The 16,539-nt window shown below is 36.3% G+C and overlaps 1 pseudogene; it reads right to left on the bottom strand.

The window, feature by feature from the left end:
- Nucleotides 1-5,862: 5,862 nt before the first annotated feature.
- LOC129053260 (ras-related protein Rab-9A-like) lies at nucleotides 5,863-8,310 on the bottom strand (annotated as a pseudogene).
- Between the last annotated feature and the right edge of the window lie 8,229 nt (nucleotides 8,311-16,539).

The raw sequence follows: 16,539 nt of genomic DNA, 5'->3' as shown, positions 1-16,539 counted from the left end.
CAGGTGTGAGCCACAGCGACTGTCCCAGGTAGTTGAATTTAATGTAACCATCCAAAAATAAATGTCAGACTCAAGATTTGGTAGGTAGATTTAAAACTAACATATTCTGTGTTGGAAATGAAATGTGATAGCAGATACATTCACATTAATTCATTTATACATTTAGAGATGTTATAAAAATGTATAGTCAGTATACACAGCAGTACTAAAGAAGCCAAGGAAATACGTGTGCAGTGCTAAGTGCTGCATATATGCTTTTGCCAGTGGCTAGGAATAGTGGTCCTGCTGATTATTTCCTTTCCCTCAGAGAGTAAACCGTTGATACACATACTAGCAAAAAGTTGTAAAGCAGTTTTTAGGAGAGTTGTCAAAGAAAAGCCAGGATTACATTAACATTTGTACTCAGCCTTTTAGAAGTGTCAAAGGTTTCTATTTAAATAAATAAAAAATAGAGCAGACCATGAATACACACTCATATCAATGTAGGTACTTTGGTCACAGCAGTTGCTTCATTTGTATTATATATTGGAATTCTCAGTAATGCTTGTTTTGTGGCTGAAGGGAAGGTGGAGGAAGTCATAGAATTTTTTTAAATTTATTTATTATTATTATACTTTAGGTTTTAGGGTACATGTGAGCAACGTGCAGGTTAATTACATATGTATACATGTGCCATGCTGGTGCGCTGCATCCACTAACTCGTCATCTAGCATTAGGTATATCTCCCAATGCTATCCCTCCCCCCTCCCCACCCCACAACAGTCCCCAGAGTGTGATGTTCCCCTTCCTGTGTCCATGTGTTCTCATTGTTCAATTCCCACCTATGAGTGAGAATATGTGGTGTTTGGTTTTTTGTTCTTGCCATAGTTTACTGAGAATGATGATTTCCAATTTCATCCATGTCCCTACAAAGGACATGAACTCATCATTTTTTATGGCTGCATAGTATTCCATGGTGTATATGTGCCACATTTTCTTAATCCAGTCTATTATTGTTGAACATTTGGGTTGGTTCCAAGTCTTTGCTATTGTGAATAATACCGCAATAAACATACATGTGCATGTGTCATTATAGCAGCATGATTTATAGTCCTTTGGGTATATACCCAGTAATGGGATGGCTGGGTCAAATGGAATTTCTAGTTCTAGATCCCTGAGGAATTGCCACACTGACTTCCACAGGGGTTGAAGTAGTTTACAGTCCCACCAACAGTGTAAAAGTGTTCCTATTTCTCCACATCCTCTCCAGCACCTGTTGTTTCCTGACTTTTTAATGATTGCCATTCTAACTGGTGTGAGATGGTATCTCATTGTGGTTTTGATTTGCATTTCTCTGATGACCAGTGATGGTGAGCATTTTTTCATGTGTTTTTTGGCTGCATAAATATCTTCTTTTGAGAAGTGTCTGTTCATGTCCTTCACCCACTTTTTGATGGGATTGTTTGTTTTTTTCTTGTAAATTTGTTTGAGTTCATTGTAGATCCTGGATATTAGCCCTTTATCAGATGAGTTGGTTGCGAAAATTTTCTCCCATTTTGTAGGTTGCCTGTTCACTCTGATAGTAGTTTCTTTTGCTGTGCAGAAGCTCTTTAGTTTAATTAGATCCCATTTGTCAATTTTGGCTTTTGTTGCCATTGCTTTTGGTGTTTTAGACATGAAGTCTTTGCCCATGCCTATGTCCTGAATGGTAATGCCTAGGTTTTCTTCTAGGGTTTTCATGGTTTTAGGTCTAACGTTTAAGTCTTTAATCCATCTTCAATTGATTTTTTTGTAAGGTGTAAGGAAGGGATCCAGTTTCAACTTTCTACATATGGCTAGCCAGTTTTCCCAGCACCATTTATTAAATAGGGAATCCTTTCCCTATGGCTTGCTTTTCTCAGGTTTGTCAAAGATCAGATAGTTGTAGATATGTGGTGTTATTTCTGAGGGCTCTGTTCTGTTCCATTGATCTATATCTCTGTTTTGGTACCAGTACCATGCTGTTTTTGTTACTGTGGCCTTGTAGTATAGTTTGAAGTCAGGTAGTGTGATGCCTCCAGCTTTGTTCTTTTGGCTTAGGATTGACTTGGCGATGTGGGCTCTTTTTTGGTTCCATATGAACTTTGAAGTAGTTTTTTCCAATTCTGTGAAGAAAGTCGTTGGTAGCTTGATGGGGATGGCATTGAATCTACAAATTACCTGGGGCAGTATGGCCATTTTCACGATATTGATTCAACTTTTACAAAACGTTTGGAATTGGGATTATGCCTGTAATCTCAGCATTTTGGGAGGCTGAGGTGATACACCAGACGAGTCTGGGAACAGTCTCTTTGTTCCTATAACAAGATCTTACTGTAACATAGGTAATGTCCATTGAAAATCATGTTATGCAACCTGTTCTAATGGTGAGCACTTGAACAATTTTGTTCCATTCTGAGTTAATTTTAAGCAAGTAATTCTAAATTTTGTCTTGTTTCCTTGTGTGAAATAGCTACCATCATTTTTACCCCATTTTTTTATTTTTAAAATAAAGATATTTGTCCAATATTGTGGTAGTTTAATATTCATTTTTAAAGTGCTGCCCACCACAGCTGTTTCTGTTGTATTTCCCCTATTGGTAGTATCCAAAGTAATATGTTGTCTTAACCTGCTATACAGCACTCATATTGAAACAAACTAAATGCCAGAGCTATGGGTGCAGAAAAAGTTAAGACTCATCTAGAAATCTGGGAGCAATTTCAGCAAGCACGTATTTTTTTTAATATGGTTGTTCCTGCCCTCAATGAGCATATCATCCCAAGAGTTTTGATGAAATCCAGCCAAGAGCAGCAGGGTGAGTGACAGCAGGAAAACATGGCCCAGCTGCACAAAAGTGGCATATTGAAAATAGCTTTTTCTCTAGGCTAATGAAGGTGAGGTAGGAACTAGTAATCCAAATCCTGGGTGCATATTAGTAAAGTTAAGTGCCAAATTTCATGTGTCACCAATTCTTTGAAGGAGCTGGAAGTAAAATGGGGAGTTAAGTAGGACCTCCAATGTGGGCTGCAGAGAAAAGTATTGCAGGTGTGATGGTGTGAAGAAAAGCACTGGGGCACATGGGTAGAGCTGTCAGCTGGTAGATAAGAGCTGATCATGAGGAAAGATAAGCTGGCAAAGCTTGGATCTGGTAGGTGATGTCCCTTGAAGGCTCTTTAACGTAAGAGCAATGAAATGAAATCAGTTTTAAAATAAGGCTCCCGTTAGCACATGTATATTAGCACTAAGTTAGTTATCTGCTTTAGTGCTCCAAAAGTGATACAGAAGAAATGTGCATATGGAGTTTCATCCTTTTGCTATAGCTGGAAACTTTCTAAGATAGTTCCCTTGGCATGGACATAGATACTCTCAATCTCTGTTTTGCCCATGCTGTACTTGTGATCTTTAACTTTTCAGTCACCTCAACACTTCCTGGTTGTCAGTCCGGAATTCCAGAAAGCACTGACTGTCCAGACACAACCTTTCACTGGGTACCACACTGGTGCATTTTTCTACTTACCACTTTACTACTCTACATGACATGTTTATTGTGAGAAAACTTACATGCTGGTGTCATAATATAAAAGTGAAAACTTAGGTTTTTACAGAAATGTAAACAGTTTTCCTCCAAGATAAGAAACAGTAGGAATCCTTTCTCTTCAACTAGGAAACTTCCCAAAGAAAGAAAATTAACAAAATATTTATTTAATTAGAATGGAATTATAATTTTATATCCTCTACTCAGCACATTGTACATAAGTTATTAAATGCACATTTGTCTATTCTCCAAGTTTTGTAGTTAGCCTTTTTCTAGAAACTGAACTCTCTCTATGGAAACGCTTTCTATTCATAGCTTGAATCTAGCTGGGTGTATGACAGACTGTATGGAGCAATTTCTGTACCACTGGGAACCACCCGTCCTTCAAACTATGGAGCATCATCTATGGTTCTTCTGTCCAGGATGGCTCTGAAGCTGCTTCTCACTACTCATGCTGCCACACTCACCACCTGCTTTGTTCTCCTATCATTTTCTATTGTATTTTTTATCAGATGTTTCCAGATGGCAATATTGGGTGGGGCCAGGAAGAGAAATGTTTTGATGTAATTTTTCAAAACTCTGCCCCCTACATGACAGCCACCTCCCCTCAACCAGCATGTCCTTTGATAACCCCGTAACTCCCCAGTTGTGGGTCTCATCCAGATTCAGTCCATGCTTCATTTAGCCTCTGTAGAGTCACATAGTTACCAGCTGCACAGAATATGAACATCCCCAAGAGGCCACAATTTGCTTTATCAGGTCTGATCATTGCAGCAAGGATTTTTTTTGAAACAAACAAAAAAACCTTGAGAGAAAATCAGTAAACGATGTTCAGTAATAGAGGAGACACTAAGTAAATAGATGGGCTAGTAAAGATGTCTTTACTTACCCTCTGACCAAGTACAATCCTTAGTGTTTCCTCTGAGAGTGATAAGGTTAGCTCGTGTCTTGTGTTTTTTTTTTTTTTAGGTCACTTTTTAAAAATTTTATTATTATTATACTTTAAGTTTTAGGGTACATGTGCACAATGTGCAGGTTAGTTACATATGTATACATGTGCCATGCTGGTGCGCTGCACCCATTAGCTCGTCATTTAGCATTAGATATATCACCTAAAGCTATCCCTCCCCCCTCCCCCCACCCCACAACAGTCTCCAGAGTGTGATGTTCCCTTTCCTGTGTCCATGTGTTCTCATTGTTCAGTTCCCACTTATGAGTGAGAATATGCAGTGTTTGGTTTTTTGTTCTTGCGATAGTTTACTGAGAATGATGATTTCCAATTTCATCCATGTCCCTACAAAGGACAAGAACTCATTATTTTTTATGGTGTCTTGTGTTAAAAATGAATGGCTTAACTTCAACTAGGAAACTTTCCTCAAGGGTGAAGAAAGTAACAGAGATATTAAATATCCCATTAGTGGAATTGTAATTTTGTATCCTCCACACACACCTTGTATTTGTTAAATCAATGCAGATTTATTATCGATTGCAGTTTGATATCAATTGTTATCAATTGATATCAATTTGTTATCAAATGCAGATTTATCTTTTCTCCAATTTCAGTAGCTAGACTTTTTCTGAAATCTGAACGCTGTCAATGGAAATGCTTTTTATTCACAGACAGCTCGAATTTAGCTGGATGTGTGACAGATTGTATGAAGCAACTATTGTGCCGCTGTTAGCACTCCCTCCTCCTGGGGCTGTGAATCATGACCTATGGTGGTACAACTTCTTAATTACACACAAATTATGAGTAATTACTAGTAAGAATAATTCTAATGATATGTAGAATGAAAATAAAAAAGGTTAAGTCATTTTGAAAAGGATAAAGAATTAAATAAGAATGCACTGCAAATACATTAGATTTAATCTTTCATATCTAACTTTTTTTTTAGGAAATCATTCTCTTTCACCAAGTATACAATGCTAAGTGCATAAAAATCATGTACATATAAAAAGTAGTTTCCCATTTTTCAGGGAAAAAATAATCCAAGTATAAATTCTAGAGTAGTCAAGTTTCTTATTTTAATTATATTTAAAGTCTTGGTCATCTCATTTATTAGCTCTCTAATTTACATGTGTAAATCAAAGAAATGTTTTTAGACAACCACTAAAATTTATAAATGTAAGGTGCCATTATTGAGAAAATATATTCCTCCATGAGTGGATGTGTCCCATCTCCTACCAACTAATGACACAGGAATATACAATCATTGAATTTTTTTAGTAAGTAATACACTGCTACAAAAACTAATTCTCTTCTCCATGTCCATGTTGATTTTGTATATACATGTGAGTTGGTTAGCATGCATCTGTCTTATCTCTAACATTCAACAGCAAGATGAGCTAGGCTTGGGCTTTTGGTGAAGGTTGACTATACCTGTGTTCATCAAGTGATCTGACGTATCCTCAGTTGCAAGAATTGTTTGAAATCCTTCCTCAAAGGCTGCTGCCACATTTTTGGCATATTTTGCACTTGTTACAAAGTAAGGATAGTCACTGTTCTCCCTGCATAAGCTTTACTTCTTCTCTAAACACCTGCCATTCGCTTATGCCTGTCTTAGAATCTAGAATCACAAAAGGAAAGCTCTCGTGTTCTTTCCAATTACTTAAGTTCTGCAAGCTTTGTGAATCGTTGATACTAAAAACAAGCAGACAACTGTCAGAACCTCTGTAAAATGGCGTCCTCAGGCTTCGGAATCTCTCCTGACCTGCCGAATCATGAATCTGTATGGTAACAAAATGTCCATCCCTTTCAAATCTTATTTAAAAATTCCACATCTATTGCATGGAACATCTGAGTATCAAACTTATTAGTTACATATCTGTTCATAAGCGAACTCCTCCCAACCCTGCCATCTCCAAAAAAAATTACTTTAAAAAGTGATGAATTTCCTGCCACTGTTCATCTCAAGAGCTTCAAGAACCCTGGAAAATAAAAAGGCACCATAACATTCCTTTTAACCTACGTTTTCTTCTATGAGTGTATGAATATCAGCTTTTTTTTTTTTTTCTTTTTTTTTTTTTTGTAACGGAGTCTCATTCTGTCATCCAGGCTGGAGTGCAGTGGTGCCATCTCGGCTCATTGCAAGATCCGCCTCCCGTGTTCACATCATTCTCCTGCCTCAGCCTCCCAAGTAGCTGGAACAACAGGCACCCGCCACCAAGCCTAGCTATTTTTTTTGTATTTTTAGTAGAGACGGGGTTTCACCATGACAGCCAGGATGGTCTCTATCTCCTGACCTCGTGATTCGCCCACCTCGGACTCCCAAAGTGCTGGGATTACAGGAGTGAGCCACAGCGCCTGGTAGAATATCAGCTTTAACTGAAATAACACACATAGATCTCTGGGATAACTAAAAGTAAGACCTGTTTACTGAGCATGTAGCCATGTGTGGGCTACTATACTACCATGATTCTCTAAAACAACTGAAAAGGCCTCACTCTTCGCATTTATCAGGTCACAGTTGACCGTGAAGCTGGCACTTTAGCTGAAATGTGACATCAAAGCTCTGGTTATGAACAGTGAATTTATGATAAAAACTTCTCTGCTCATAGTATGCTTCACTACTGTTGGTTAGAGATGCTTAAGAGACCAAAGATTGCATGTTTCTGATACAGCAAGATTTATACTTTAGGGAGTATGTTTATGACAAATGTAACTGAAGTTAGTGTTGAGAGAGCAGGAAACTTTATAGTTATATCTGAGCCAAAAAGAAGAGCCAGGTTTAAGCTGTGCATGTTGGTTCATGCCTGTAATCCCAGCACTTTGGGAGGTGAAGATGGGTGGATCATGAGGTCAGGAGTTTGAGACCAACATGAAAAACATGCTGAAACCCCATTTCTACTAAAAATACAAAAATTAGCCAGGAGTGGTGGTGTGCCCCTGTAAACCCAGCTACTCAGGAGGCTGAGGCAGGAAAATCCCTTGAATCTGAGAGGAGGAGGTTGCAGTGAGCCAAGACTGCACCCATTCACTCCAGCTTGGATGACAGAGCAAGACTCCATCTCAAACAAACAAACCAGCAAACAAAGTAGGTTTCATTTTTCACATATTCCCATATTTCTTGGAAACGTTGTTTGTTCCTTTTTATTCCTTTTTTTTTTTTTTTTTTTACCTTTTCTTCATGCTTTATTTCGTTAAGTTGATATTCAATCTTTGATATCCTTTCTTCCAGTTGATTGATTTGGCTATTGATAATTATGTATGCTTCACACCGTCTTTGTGCTGTGTTTTTCAGCTCCATCATGTTATTTGTGTTTTTCTCTCAACTGGCTATTCCAGTTAGCAATTTCTCTAACCTTTATTTGAGGTTCTTAGCTTCTTGGCATTGGGTTAGAACATTCTCATTTACTTGGAAGAGTTTATTACCCACTTTCTGAAGCCTACTTCTGACAATTCCTCAAACTCATTCTCTATTCAATTTTGTTTTCTTGCTGATGAGGAGTTATGATCCTTTGGAGGAGAAGAGGCTTTCTTGGTTTTGGAATTTTCAGCCATTTTGTGCTGTTTTTTTACATCTTTGTGCATTTATGTACCTTGGTTCTTTGATGTTGTTGACCTTTGTATATATATATATTTTTGTAGAAATCCTTTCAGTAGATGTTGATACTATGCCTTTCTGTTATTAGTTTTCCTTCTAACAGTCAGGATCCTCTGCTGCAGGTGTACTGGACTTTGCTGGAGGTCCACTTATGACCGTTTTTGCCTGTATGTCACTATCAGAGGATGCAGAAAAGCAAAGATTGTTACCTGTTCCTTCCTCTGAAAGCTTCATCCCACTGGGGTACCAGCTGGGTGTCAGCCAGAAGACTCCCGTATGAGGTGTCTTTTGATCCCTGCAGGGAGGAATCTCCTAGTCAAGAGTGATTGGTTTCATGGACCCACTTGAGGAGGCAGTCTGTTTGAGATCTGCAGCTCTCTTCACAGCCAGCAGGCAGGAAGGTTTAAGTCTACCGAAGCTGTGCTTACAGCCACCCTTTCCCCCAAGTGCTCTGTTTCAGAGAGATGGGAGTTTTATCTATAAGCCCCTAACTGAGGTTGCTGCCATCCTCTCACAGGTACCCTGACCAGAGAGGAGGAATCTTAGGAGGCAATCTGGCTACAGCAGCTTTGATGAGATGCAGTGAGTTCCCAGTGGCTTTGTTTACACTCTGAAGGGAAAACCACCTACTCAAGCCTCAGTAATGTTGGACGTCCCTTTCCCCACCAATCTCAGGCATCCCAGGTTGATGTCAGACTACTGTGCTGGCAGCAAGAATTTCAAGGCAGTGGATTTTAGCTTGCTGGGCTCCATGGGGATGGCATCCACTGTGCTAGACCTCTTGGCTCCCTGGCTTCACCCCCCTTTCAAGGGAGTTCTGTCTTTCTGGCCTTTCAGGTATCACTGGGGTACGAAAAAAAAAAAATAACTTTTCAAGCTAGCTCTGTGTCTGCCTAAACCAGTTTTATACACTTTGCGTGAAAATTTATGTTTAGCACTTTCAATTGCATGTCATAATATTACTTTTAGCAATTTTTAACTTTAATGTAAAACCTGTTTTTTTGTTTGTTTGTTTTTCATGTAACTGGCAGTAACACTATGCCTTTTCCATGTGTACAAATGAATGATATATTTGTACATTCACATATTTAACTATTAGCATTTCTGAGAAGCTGGACTTGCTATAAAAGTATTTTGTAAAAGGTCTGTTTTGTTCTAGATGTCCTGAGAAAATAGACAGAGACCCAGAATCCTCTTTCTGAAAGAGGACAGTTACTCTGAGAAAGCACTGTGTGTCCCCAAGATTTCCTCTAGCTTAGTCACATTGGTCCTTCGAGGAAATGGACAGCAGGCCAGACTTTCTCTGGTACCAGGAGAAAGCTAGGAAAAGGGAGATCTTACCAGATGGCTGAATTAGTGCTTTCTGTAGGATGTACCAGTTGAAATTGGCAAAGGGACTCCCAGACTGGAGCCACATGAGGAAGAGAGAGAGAGAGAAAGAGAGAGACAGAGAGAAAGGGAGAGAAACAGGAGAGAGAGAGAGAGAGAGAGAGAGAGAGAAGAGGCAAGAGGGAGCCAGTGTTAGGAAGTGAAATACCTATTGCTTGTGGTCAGAAGTGGATCCCTTAGACTTGAGGGATTTAGAGCCCTGGCCTGAGCCTTGCAGTTTCCTTCAGGTCAGTTGTCCTTCTCACACAAATCTCTTTAAGAGTAAAATGAGAGAAAAGGTGGGGCAGGTGGCCAGAGGCTCTCAGGATCCAGGTGTTAACTTAGGATAAGCTGCCATTGCCCACAGCTTCCTGGGATGCAAGGAAGCCTCTGCCCCCAACACCAGTCCCAGATTTCAGCACCCAATGTAAGAATTAAAGAAAGAGGAGAGAAACCTGAAGGGCAAGTTGACAGTCAACAGGGACAGATTTATTTTGAATCAATCTGAGAGGGGTGGCTGGCGAGAGCCACACTCTGTTAGCAGATTAAGAGTTTTTCATGACTCAGTCCTGGAGAGTTTATCAGAGGCTTGGACTGCCTCTGTGTCTCTTTGTTGTGGTTATCTGACAGAGAGAGTTCTGTGTCTCTTTTCATACATCTTTCTGGAGTTGCAGGCCTATCCCCTATGTCTGATTCTAGCACCTGAAGGGAAAGGAATGTGCTTATTATTTACAGTTAGAAGAGAAATGATTACTTTGAAATGCATGAGGCTAAAAAGAGAGCTGGATGTTAAAGTGGTGGTGTTGGTTCAAGATGAAAGCACTCCTGCTCTATCACTTCTAGTCAGGTAATTGCACAGCTATTATTTCTGTTTTGTTTTTGGAGTAATTAAATACTTAGAAGTAAATTCTGTTGTCTGCAAATTCAAATCAGCAAACTTATATGACTCTATTTGATGTATTTGCCAAACACAAATGCATACTTACATACATTACAACACCTGTGATTTCTAAAAATTATTTTATGTTAATGAATACTGACTTCTGGGTCCTCTGAAGAACAAGATTAAATTATTTTGTATACTGAATATACACAGTTATTTAGGAAATCCCTGAGGTTTATATTTTTTACAATTTACTTTTCTAATGGTTAAATTGAAAGGTATTTTAGTAAAAAAAAAACTGTAACATAAAATTAAAATTAGTGACAATGTAAATAACTAAATGGCTTAAATTATTCTTTTGAAGTTGTAGAAGTGTTGTTGTTTTTGTTTTAATTATAGCAGTGTACAAAATCTACAATAAAATTTACCACAACTTGTTTTTTGTCCTCAAAGAGGAATTGTATTTAATAATTTTCTTTGCAATATGTTTGCTGTTTATAAGAACAGGACTCTTTTTATTCAAATAGACACTGTTTTAAAATCTTGATTCTATTACACCAATGAATACTTATTTTTCACAGAAATGTAACAACTGTAGCAAGAGTGATCAGTTACTAAGAGGAGTATTTGATCTCCTGAGAAGAAAAGATTCAGAACATAGGGTTTATATTTACAGAAATATATTTACTTGTTTGTAATGTATGCCAGTTTAGTTAAGATATTTTCATAATTTTATATCAACGATGTTTTTATTTTTAAATATTAAATGAGAAGAACATTTTAATCAAGTTATAACATGTAATGTGTCCTAAACTACAAGCAATATCCCATATACAGGTATATATCCCATATACGTATACATATATATTTATACATTTAAATGCATTGCAAATCTGTGTAACTTTAATGTATTCCATTATTCTCAGGTTATTTATATTTATGCATTTGTGTCATTTTTCAGGTAATCTTTAAGATTAGATATTGTGCCTGATTGATGTTATCTTTTTCTTTTTTTTTTCTTTTTGAGTTGGAGTCTAGCTCCGTGGCCAGGCTGGAGTGCAGGAGCACGATCTCAGCTCACTTCAACCTCCACCTCCCATAAACAAGCAATTTGCCAGCCTCAGTGTCCCTAGAAGCTGGGACTACAGGCGCACTACCATGCCTGACTAATATATATATACACACACACATACACACATACACACACATATATATATATATAATATTTTCCTACTTTGGTAGAGACAGGGATTCACCATGTTGGCCAAGATGATCCCAGTCTCCTGACCTTGTGATCCGCACACCTTGGCCTCCCAAAGTACTGTGCTTTCAGACTTGAGACACCATGCCCAGCCAATGTTATCTCTTAATGTTGCTTTTTGAAAAGTACTGTCTTCCAAATCATATCCCACACTATCTAAATCAGAATTTCTAGAACTTGGAAAAGTAATCCATATCCTTAAGAGATCCCAATTATTTGTTTTGCTTGTCAGTTTTAAAAATGACTTCTGTGAGAAATTTCACATGTATGTATGTTTTTGTTAAAATAAAGTAAAATAAATGTAGTGATAATGTAAATAAATAATTCACTTAAATTTTTTGTAGATGTTAGCATAAATTAAGAAATGCGATTTTCAGTACATCTCTCTTAGAGTAGCCTGATTTTTCTCACATCAACCTATTGCACAGTAGTACTAAAGGCATGGATAGATCGTCAGAAATGTACAGCAAAAATATTCGTAGTGTTTCCAGTGTTATTTTATGTCGATTTTATCAGTGAAAAGAAGGGCCAATTTATTACAGATGCTGTTGTCCAATTTGAATATCAGCAATTCAGGTGTTACTGCAACATTTCAAAAATTATTAATTTATGGATATAGTTAAAATTTAATTACTCATTAATAGCTCTATGATATTGATATATATTAGGTCACATTTATATGAATGACTGACTCAGACAATTAGCAGATCATTTAAGTAACTTGTTAAAATCACAAGTATTTTACTATCTAAAATTAAGTTGTATGGTCACACATTCCTGTAATGAAAGTGTTTTTTGTATTATTAATATATACCTTCAGGAGGAAATAAATTTTACCCTTTACCCTTCCTGCTCTGACAATCTCTGTGCTTCCTTTTTCCCAGGCTAATCTGACTACATCTGACTACATGCTGGGATTCTTCCAGAAGAGTAGGAGCATATATTACACAAACACAAATACAATATGTATTTTAAATGTAAAAGTATCAGACAACTCACAGAAATTTTGTTTTGCCCAATTTAACTTGAGATTTTGGTTGCTCATACAAAACACATGGTTGGTTTATGATATAACCTAAGTTTATTTTTAATTGCCAAGGTTCCGTATACATTTATACATCTTAAGGCATTTAGGCAGTATGTTTTAGATTTTACAGATTTTTGCATTTGAGAAAACTGAGTCATCCCATTTGCATCACATTGTGTATCAGTCCCTGTAAGGCCCCCGAAAGTGCCCAAGAATCAAACATACTAATGCTTCTATAAGAGTAATGCATATTCCCTTTAAGGGTGAAGGGTACATGAATGAAGACTTAAATAGCTTCCCTCAAGTCTTTATTGCATCAAAAATTGAGTTACATACGAATCTTATTTTAAAAAGCCTTGCTTAATTGAGCTTTTTGAATTTCTGATAAAGTATTTTGAATCTGTCTTAATTATGATTTTGAAAATACAATAGTGAATAAACAGCCCAGGTGGGATACAAAGCATCATAATAAACAAGAAAAATACAAAGTCCTCTGCTGCCTATTATAAGGAATATGTGTCTTAGATTTGAAGGGTAAAAAGCATCTTGCAGTAGAAAATGGTTGCTTTGTTAAGTTTTTTTTTTTTTTTAAAGTAGCTAGTGGGTACAGACTTACTATTGACATAACTTGGCTTTTTAGCAATTATGTGAGATATTCAGTGTGATATGATAAACCATTAGAGGATCACAAAAGGCATGTATTAGTAACATCTCACTGGCTATAGCATAGAAAGTTCCACAATAGACCACAGTAAGGAAGTATTCAAAATTATCTGTAGAAAAACATTGTGGGTGCTCTATATTAGAAAAGCTGGCAATGTAGAATATATGTGTGGACAGATTTATGAGCTCTTTATGAGTTAGGATAGGCAGGTGTTCGTAATTGGATATTTGAGGAAGTGGAGCAGGAAAGAGATGTTACCACCTATGTCCTGGGTGTGATTTTACAAGCTGAGGGAATAGTAATGCAATTTACTTATAGAAAAAAAAGAACCTGTTTGAGTGAATTGCATTTTAGAAACATATGGGACACCAAATAAAAAATTGTAATGGGGAGTTGGATACATATATCCAGAATTTGGAATCATCTAAAAGGATATATGTGTTACTACAGATGTAATAATGAAAAACAGTCATAGAAAAGAATGTCCTAGAATGGAAACTTTTTTTAAAAAGTTAATATTATCATGGTAGGTAACATTAAGTTATCCAAAAGCAATATGTAGCCTCTAAGTAGTTAAACTAGTGTGTAAGAAGAATCTTTTCATTATTATTATTATTATTATTATTATTATTATTATTATTATTATTATTCTGTGTGTGTGTGAGAGGGAGTCTTGCTCTCTCACCCAGGCTGGAGTACAGGAGTGGAATCTCTGCTTACTGAAATCTCCACCTCCTGGGTTGAAGCAATTCTCTGCATCAGCCTCCTGAGTAGCTGGGATTACAAGTGCCCGCCACCACGCCTGGCTAATTTTTGTATTTTTAGAAGAGATGGGGTTTCACAATCTTGGCCAGACTGGTTTTGAGAAAAATGATAATTTTAAAGAACTGTGGTTATGCTAAAAACAGATCTTTAGCATTCTTCTAGAATTCTTAGTTGTGTCATCTGCAGTAAAATAAGCCTAAGAATTGCATCAGAATTAGGTGCCTAACTCTGCCAGGAGATTCAAAGTTTTATTGTTGTAGGATGCTAGAAACAAATCATACTATATATCTGGAAACTCTATACACACACGCCCACACACACACCCAAACACACACAATTTTCACTCAATAGACATTATAATAAGCACACCGAAAACCTGATAATAAACTGAAGTTATTATAAAGCTGTAGAACACAATGATTAAAGGCAAATGATAATCTTAAATTGTAAACAACTGAAATATTAGATTTTAACAGTTAAAATTTTCTAATGGTTCTTTGGTCTACCATCATAGATTTGAAGCTGATTAATTAATGTTGTAAAATGAAGTAAAGAGTTCCTATCCATGTGATTTAATTTATACCATTTTAAAAATAGTTTGTAGTCATATATTGTTTACTATGTAACTTCTTGTACTTGCTCTAAAGTAAGGCTAAATCACATCTTAGCCTCATCTCATCAAATGAAGTGATTGCAGCAAAGGTATACATGTTGGGTTAATGTGGAAAATAGTTGAGGTGGATTAATGTGGGTTTCATGTATAAATTAATTATTCTCCTTATTAAATTTGAAATGTTTTGTATAATGAACATTTAGTCTGTTCAATAGACAGTATTCAACAGATACATATCAGCATCTGCTGTGTACCAAGCACTGTTCAAAGCAGCAGATAACAATACAGGCAAATATAATATTAATCCAAATTGCACATGAAAACTTTTGATACAATTGATAATGTTGAAAATGACATGATTTTCACTTTACTATGATTTTTAAGAGAATAAGATAATGAAATGTGTACTGTAAGTGTTACAAGAGTCCTGTCCATGCTATTCTTTACCTGAAATAATTAGATTACAAAAATTACCTTTTCAGAAGAAAGTTATTTTATAAATGCTCCTATGGCAAAAGGAAGAAATCTGGCCTCTCATTTGGAATATACTATTATTATATTAAGTAAGATACATGGTGGAGAGAAAAAAACTATTTTATTTCTCTGTCATGGTAATGACAAAAAAGACAGAAGTCATTTTTTGCAATTTTTAATATTGACTCCTAAGAACAGTAAACAGCAGTATAACAGTAGACAGTAAGCAGTATAACAGTAGACAGTAAACAGTAAACAGTAAGCAGTGTAAATATGTTGCAATTTAGCCAGCTCTGAAAGAAAATGACTGATCATTAGCAAATCAGGCAAATTGTAGCCATTGAAAATTGCTTTACCCATCGTGTGTGTTCTTATATTATCAGAATTGAAATCAATTTTTTACTGCTAATTAATATTGCTGTTTTATAAACAAAGGATTCTTGCTTTACATTCTAAAATGTTATCTCTGAAAAATGAATAAACACCGAGTAAGTTTTGTTTTTTCTTAAAAAAGGTACTCATAAAAAGCTATTCATATTTAGTAAAAATAATGAGATGAGTTAGACATGGTGGTGCATTTCTCTAATCTAAAGTAGTTGGAAGGCTGAGGCAGGAATATTCCTTGAACCCTGGAGTGTGAGTCCTCATTGAGCTATGAGCTATCATCTTCTCACTGTAGTCCAGCCTGGGCCACACAGCATAATCCTAAGTATAGAATAATAAATAGAACTATGAAAAGTAATATAGCATTACTGTTTTTAATTCACTTGTAGTAATGCATGGAGAGTATATTATCCAAAACATTTTATATTTGTAATACATCAAGAGGTCAGATGTTTGAGTCAGATTGCTAGCTAGCTCCTCAACTGGCTAAATCTGTAATAATTGGGAAAGTATTTCTCCTAACTGTAATTGATTTTTTATTTGTTAAATGGATTTACTAATGCTACCCACTTAGGAAACTAACTCTAATATTAATTAGATTACCTCAAACACTTGTTCTGAATGGAACATATTAGGCAATAAAATATTAGCTACTACTACATATTATAAATTCTTTTCATCTCCTTATTTTTAAAGCTCAGAGTGCACATAATAAAATTCCAGAAGACCGAGAATGACTGTTAGATACAATAGGGTGCCCTAAGAGTCACTACCAAAAATGAGCATATCAGTGCATAAAATGTATGGTAGCTTTATTTAGCAGTTGTTTCATTGTTTACCATAGTGCTTTTTTCTTACAATTTTGTAGAGGCCTGTGTCAGAATTAAGAACTTTTTTAGAAGAGAATAGTCATGGATGATTGGAATTAACATTTTAAGCTGATACTGAAAATTATTCTAAATTCTGTTACATTTATATTTGTAATTTCTTTCAAAGGCTAATGGAAATCTTAAAAAGAAAATGG

Source organism: Pongo abelii, chromosome Y (assembly GCF_028885655.2).
Source record: "Pongo abelii isolate AG06213 chromosome Y, NHGRI_mPonAbe1-v2.0_pri, whole genome shotgun sequence".
Lineage (NCBI taxonomy): Eukaryota > Metazoa > Chordata > Mammalia > Primates > Hominidae > Pongo > Pongo abelii.
Note: the sequence above shows the minus strand (reverse complement) of the source record. Positions and strands in the feature narration are given on the sequence as shown.